The sequence below is a fragment of the Lagopus leucura genome, unplaced genomic scaffold (assembly GCF_019238085.1).
Source record: "Lagopus leucura isolate 7727_CA_CO unplaced genomic scaffold, USGS_WTPT01 Super-Scaffold_100017, whole genome shotgun sequence".
In the NCBI taxonomy this organism is placed as follows: Eukaryota; Metazoa; Chordata; class Aves; order Galliformes; family Phasianidae; genus Lagopus; species Lagopus leucura.
Window position 1 is genome coordinate 8432073 of NW_024962271.1, and position 7584 is coordinate 8439656.

General features: G+C 40.8%; 1 long non-coding RNA gene across 1 annotated transcript; it reads right to left on the bottom strand.

The window, feature by feature from the left end:
• Positions 1-750: 750 nt before the first annotated feature.
• LOC122183294 lies at positions 751-7362 on the bottom strand. The gene is made up of 3 exons (XR_006180203.1): positions 7253-7362; positions 5993-6235; positions 751-2501 (listed from the first exon to the last, which is right to left on the bottom strand). It is a non-coding gene; the product is annotated as an uncharacterized LOC122183294 (long non-coding RNA).
• Between the last annotated feature and the right edge of the window lie 222 nt (positions 7363-7584).

Here is a 7584-nt window from a genome sequence, read left to right on the forward strand (position 1 = left end):
CCAGCTCTAGAAGGGGTTTGTAGTACCTCCCAGCACTGAGCGATGTGTTTTGAGGTCCTGCTATTACCTGCAGAAATGTACCTGCTTGATCTTCCTTGGCTAAGTGTCATAAAGAGTGGCTTTTTTCTACGGAAGTTCTTCTATCCTTGCTGTCACACTTACCCCAGCATGGGAGAGCATCTATAGTATAGCTGATGGAAACTGTGGTCTGCTCCCAGGGAAATTATTCAGATGTGGAACCAAAGTGCCTTACAGTTGCTTACCACACACCTGTTTCTGCAGGTGGTCAAACACAATGTGTGGGGCCAGCATTTGGGCAGCATGTGACAGCAATGAGGTGATCTTCCCACTTTGGAATACTTTGGGCTCAGCATGGTCATTGTGGGTACTTTTATAGAGGATTTGTGAACCTACTGTTCTGTTGTGTGAGCAGAACCTGTTATGAGGTAACATAAGTTGAGAGGTAACCTTTCAGCAGAATAGTTTGAGTTAAAATAAAGGAATTGAAAAAGAGTACAATGACCAAAAAAATCTATAAAAATGCAATTGCACTAATATAATTTTATCACTTATTTAAAAATTTAGTCGACCCAAAAGACTACCAAGTGTGAAATTAAGGAACAGCTCCTCTACTTTTATGGAAATCACTCTTCTTCACTTGTCTAATAGCCTGATTTTGTCAGATCATTTATTTCCATGGTTTTAAAATGAGCTTGACAGACAGAATTTTATAACACCACTTTACTGCAAATAAGAACATCATTTTCGCTTATTAAAACTGAAGCTTAGAGAAAGCATTAAAATTAACAGTTCACTCTGCTTTAACCTTTTGAATACTACTGTGACTTTACACTCCACACTATGTGTAAGGAAAGACTTGGTGGCTGCTGGGTATGCACCCAGAGCTGAGCTCTGGAAGGGCCACTGGGCGAGAAGCTGCTCCAAATCTACTCATGCTCGCTTTGATAATTCTGTGAATGCAAACATTTAAAACACCACTGACAGAAATGAATACTTGCTCCAGTCAAGGTGACTTCAGGCATCAGAACAGTGCAGTGAAGAGAGGCAGTGAGTCAGCGTGTTATAGCAAACATGGTCTGAGATTATAGGCATGTATCTGCATAGAGCAAACACCATAAAATGAAGCTTATTCTCCTAACAGATGTTTCACTTTCAGTATGGTTTTCCTTTCTGAGCAATGAAAACTTTGACTGATCTTGGAGGTCACTGACAGATGATGAGTTCTGTACTTCATAGCTGGCAGTAACTCAAACATCATGGCAATGGTGGTGAGATGCAACCTCCCCCCTCCTGGCTTATCTCCAGGGAGGAATGTCATCTTCGCAGCTACAGCTGGACCTTATCTGCTTTGGGGGGGTGTTTAATAATGACAGTTTAGATCAGGTTTTCCCATGCATGTTTGTCGGCCTTGTTTTGTTCTCAGTTGCATGCCTGGAGTTATTCATTGCCATCAGTTCTTGCCCCGGTGCTATGTTCCTTTTGAAATCTAAATTGGTGGAGGTGTGGGAGTCCTAGGCAGGGCAGTGTTGCTGGGCTTACGCTGCTCCCTCTTAGCAAAGCTGTCCTTCTGCTAGCAGTGGTTATTCCTTGAAGTTAATGATGATGATAAAAATAGATTTTCTTTCTTACATTGTCAACATTTTAGTAGATAACAAGGACAGATCTCTCCCAGGATCTTCACTGGAAAAACTGATTCAGACTGTGGCAAGGCATTCATACCCTTTCTCTGCCAGTCCATACAACCTAAAAATGCAGGCAGTAGTGCAAGAAGTGCAGCTGCCAGATTTTGTATCTCCATTCAAAGGCTTCTGTACCTTGGCTTTTAGAGTCACCCATCTGCAGATCAGCAGAGAATAACAATCTTCTCTCCTGCCCCAGTGAGTTTTCCCAAGTTTCAAAACATGCAGTCTGGAGGGGAAAGGACCCGATGTCTGTCTTTTGTGTTTAAATTAAACAGGAGATTGAATAAGAGAATGCTTGCTTCTAGTTTTGACTACAGAGGACATCCATCTTTAATCCAACCCTTCTTTTCCTCTTTCTGTTGTCTTGGCACAAGATTTTGGTAGACTTCATTTCCTGCCATCAAATATTCTGCAGTCTTGTTTCTGCGCAGAGCCTTTTTGCCTCTTTTCACTGTAGCTGAAGTTTCATTTCATAGTTAAAAAGATTCCTATGCAAGCTAATAACTGCTTTTGAACCCTTTCAAATGAAAGATCTGCACGATGTCTCAGTATTATAAACATTGCATTGTCCTTCTTACAGCCTTTTGTTCTTGCTATAGCTTATAACTGTGAGAGAATGTGCTAGATGGAGAACAAGTAGCCCACAAATTTCTCCACCAGCACTTGCTACAAGTCCAGATTTAGTTTGAGTTCTAATTGCTGTATCCTTTTGGTGTGATTAAACCATCATTCCTTGCCTTTAAGGATCAATCCTCTGGACTTCAGGTTGAGAATCAAATTGCCTGCGTGCCCTGAAGTCTGAGAATCAAATGAAGAAGTTTACTGCATGGAGACTTCAAATTTTAACTTGAACTAAGTCTAAAAAATGACCAGAGAACTTTTTACTGTGGTAGGTAATTAATCTTCCATTCCTCTAAGAAGCACTGTACAAGAAAGGCTATACAGAATGCAGTAATGTATGGTTGTGTTACTGGAAAAGGTGCAGCCTTGCATCATCATCATAAATGAAAAAAGCCCCTCAGCAACCCTGACTGAAATTGAAGGTGATGGTACAGGAATATCTAGCAGTCCAAGTTTATAGTTTGCCTGCAAAATTGATATAAGATAAGGAAGAGAAATTTCTGTCAGGAATATTTGGGCAGCAAGTATGGAAATCACAGAATGGCTTAGGTTGGAAGAGACCTCAAAGATCATTGAGCTCCAACCCTCCTGCTGTGGGCAGGGTTGCCAGCCACCAGATCAGGCTGCCCAGGGCTCCATCCAACCTGGCCTTGGGCACCTCCAGGGATGGGGCATCCACAGCTTCTCTGGGCACCCTGTTCTGGTGCCTCACCTCCATGCTGGCTGTCTTGAATTGCCTCCTCATCTCATGTGTGCCTTAATATCTCTACCAGGTTTAGGATGGTGCAGAGAGAGTCCACCAAGAAGGGTGTACTACCAGTGCTGCAGGAGCCCTAATAGACAGAATGCACATCTCCCACGGACACAGCAGCATGTGCTTCACTTAAGACCAAGATGTGTAAAGCATGTTCCAGTGTCTTCTTTCAAGTGGAAGATGTGGATGCCGACGATGGTGCTGACCCATACTACTGCATCAAATATGTGAAGGAACACCTGAGAGACCTTGAGGTAGTACAAGCATTCAGACTTCAATACCTGTCAGGCCAAGAAATCACTGGGACCATGCACACTATGCTAGTAGACTGGCTTATGCAAATGAAATTCAGACTGTTTCAGGAGACACTCGAGCGTTGCTGTTAATAATCACTTTTTTCAGGACAATGCTGTGCTGAAGCTGGGTGGTGTCACAGCTATGTTCATTATCAGGATTTATAAAGTTCAGGACATGGTCAAAATATCTGTGTGTACCCATCTAAATATGCACAAGGATTTGCATTTATCTAATAGTTGTACAGTGAATTTCTCTCAAGACAGGGTATTTTGAATTGAATAAGCCATCTTCCTCATCTTAGCACTTCTGCAGTTTCAAATTACCAAAGCAAAATATTTGTGGAAATTTTTTAATATCTGTGAAGTTAAGAATAATAAGATGAAGGAAGAATCCTGGAGGAGTTAATTACAACTTGCTTGTGTATTTCTTTTGCGAATTTCAGCGTGCAATTGAGTGCAAGTGAACACCTTTAGCTGAACCCCACCATAAGGAAAACAAAACCACTGTCTGTTCAGGAACTGAACTTGGAAAGATGTACAGCAAGACTGGGGCAAGAAGTAAATAATAAACAAACCAAAATATATAAGAGTCTTCTGCACCCTCCTGAACCTGGAAGAAATGCTAAGGCAGATGAGTTTATTCCTCATTTAAATTTAAACTTTGTTATTGTAATCCCATTGTAATTTAAACTTTTAAATTATAGTTTCTGTGAAATTACATATTAGACATCTAAAAAGGACCACTGAGATAAGGTAAAGGTACCTTCTTGTGAGCCATAGCTGTTATAGCCAATTTGCTGTCCAGCCAGTCTGTGTGCCAGAAAAGTACCATCAGTTCTGAATTAATATGTGCTGCAGATTTCTCCAACTTAGAATGTGGCAAATGGAGTAAAAAGTGAAGATAAAGCAGTGTTGGAGTACCTTGCAGTGTAGGTAAGCTTTTTATAATATGACACTGTCCTTCCAAAAGCTTGGGATTCAGACTCATGAATAAGAAATCTTAACATTTCTTCTTGCACCTGAAGTAAGGACTGGAAATCGGTGTGGTTTTTGTCTCAGAAGAAAGGCCTTCACGTTTCTGGCTTCCCCAGAAAATGTGTTAAAGCTGAGATTTTAAATTTAGTCACAGAAACTTGAAGGGCTCTGAGGAAGCATCAAGGCCGTCCTCCTGCCCTGGGGTGGTGTAACTGACTGCTTCTGTGTCACTCCCGGCAGATGCTTGTCTCATTTTTGTTTAAAAACATAATTTGGGGAAACTGTACAGTGTGTCCAGGAAATCTCTTCCTCCCGTGTTTCACCATTTTTGCCACACAAAAATGCACGCAACAGCTCTTTCTTAAGATCCAGTGTGACTCTTTTTTTCCTGTAACTTAAACCTGTTATTTCTTGCCCTTAGACCAGCTTTGGATCCATTCCTCTTTTCTGCAGCCTTTAATGTGACTACAAGTTGTTATCATCTCAACGTAAACATACCTGACTGTTTCGTTTGCTGGCTTAAAGAAGCTGGCTAATTAACCTGCTAGATAATGGCTTTTTGATTTGTCATTACATCTAGATCTTTGCCACGTGGATCACAGAAGAGGTGCCCTGAACAGGGATCACCTGGAGCCTTCCCACTGTTGAGCAGAAGAATTATTTTGTTTTTTCACCCTATGTTGTAGGGTGTCCGTGCTTTTATGCATCTGAGTGTGGCATTAAATATTATTTTTGGCCCCAAAACACTCTCAGATCTTTTCTTAGTTAAGCCAGCTCTTCCTGTAGCTTGACACTTACAGTACGTTCTGGGTTGGATCTGTGCAACAAGTTTTTAAAGGCCTTACTTTTATTTCAGCATTCAGGTTGCTAATGAGGGTGCTGCATGTTGTCGGATCCAGACCCCTGTGTGATGCCTCCTTTTCATTTTGATAGCGAAGCACTGATAACTACTATTAAGGCATGGTTTTCACCCAGCTTTGTGTCCCCCTATTACATTTCCATCAGCATCATGTGGGACATTGCATTAGAAATCAGGGACAAGTGATAGTTATTTAGGTGTGCTTGGGAGTTCAATGAGTATGGATGTATTAATATGCACTTGGATTCTCTGACTGTTCAGTGAATGGATGTACATTTTTATTGGTGCAGCTGGTGCTTTTTAAAAGTGATGCATAGAAATACACTTGCTAATGAAAATTGCTAAGACATCATAAAGAAATGGGTTATAGGGTTCAGAAAACCAAAAACGAAACTGAATCTAATTACCAAAGAGGAAGGTGTGCTGCTGTGAATTTGATTGAGATTTTATGTAAATCCCGTCCAGCTAGTCCACTCCAGCATTTGATTTAGAAGTCTAATGGGCAGTAAGGATGTGCAGAATGCAGATTGTGGGCAAGCTGCAAAGCAGCTGCTCTGGTGAGCTACTAGGTTAAGTGACTGATAGACTTCTGCTGGGGTTTCTGTCCACAGTGTCTGGTGTTGGGGATAATCAGAACACAGTGACCCAAAGCTCTGGGTTCATAGCAATCATTTTTGTATGGAAAGTAGAGTTCTAAATCCTACAGACACATCCTACTTCCCAGCACAAGCTGTCAAAAACAACAACAATCATCATAAATACAGAGGTAATAACTGTTACGCACCAGTCACTTTAAGCACTCAGTAGTTTCCCAGGCTTTAAAGTAGTGGTGGCCTGTTCCAAAATTTAAGTTTATGAAGGTAAGGTCTGTGCAGTCTGTAGTTCATTCCAGTGTTGAAGCTGTATCAGAAGGAAGTGATGCATTTGAACCAGTCAAGCAGACAGCACAGTGCTTTCCATGTTGTTCCCTTTTCTGTGGTTTCCAAACCAAAGAATTCTAGATGTTCTGTACTCTTCAGTGAAATGTCTGAAATTAAGGGAAGAATTTCACCTGTAACATTGGATTATGTTTTTTTACTGTAACTCTTAACAGTCCCAGCTTGTAGTCCGCTTTCACAACCCAAGGACGTCATGCAAGTTCTTTAAACTACACCACTAAGTGATGAAGCTGGCTCCTACAGTAGAAAACATGTGCTTACTGAAAGGAAAGCTTAGCATAAGGGATGTAACTATAATTTTTGCCATAAGCTGTCCACATGTTTTTATACACCTCTAGAAACTTCACTGGCTTTTGCGAGCCTTCTTCCATTTCAGTATGAGCAGAATAAAAGTCACTTTGCTGTCCTACTCCTGCCCAAAGTCGGTTTAAACCGGAGGAATTTGGCTTAGATTGCAGTAGTGGTGTTAAGGCATACTGAGGCAAACCCTTTATTCATCAGTTCTGTGATGAGCGCTTCATGCATAGCACCATCTTTATCATTCCTCTCCATAATTCGATGTTAACATTTTCCCTTTCCTTGGTCTTTAAGATGTAAATAATCATCTGATTAAATATCTCTTGAGAAGATTATGCTATGGATAGAGGACTGTCAGTGCGCCCCTCACAATCAATGTTTCACTTGTTTATGTGATATATGTACACCTGTGAGTAGTTGCCATTACCCTTGATTGCAGCGTGGGAGACTCCTAGCTTCAAACACAACCATGCAAAAATCTGTCTTTTTTTAAATAGTGCCTTTTTGCAAATGCAAAAGTGAGGAAGGGCTCTGACTGTAGATAAACAAAGCCGCATTAATGCTGTGTGGGAAAGGTGGTAACAAGAATGTAACAGGGACTGAAATGGCTTTGGTCCCTCCAGTGCTACTAGCCTATTAGCATTCTGGCTTAGAGAGAGCAGGTCTTGTTGGTTTAAAAAACAAAACAAACAAACAAACAAAAAAAAAACAGCATTTTTTTTCCTTAGAAATAAAATTCCTGTTATTTGTAATGCTAGATGCAACAACTTTCACTGCAGAATCAGATATCTTTACTTACAAAATCTTACCTGAGGAATTAATTTGCATCAGCTTCCAAAAATGCTGCCTGTGGATTGAACATCCAGCTCGAAGCTGCACAGAGCAGAACAATAAAAGGCAATGTATCAAATGCAGAGAAGTTTCCTACTAATGTAATGCAGGGAATAGCGTTAGGGCCAGTGTTATTTAACATCCTCGTTAATGATCTGAAAGAGGAGAGTAAACAGCCGGTTAATGAAATTCACAGATGATACTAAATTGCAGACATTATAAATATCACGGAGGGCAGCGAAATAATAGAAAGGGAACTGAGATCAGAAACATGCCAAAGAAATAAGGAAAGGAATGTCAGCTGGGACAA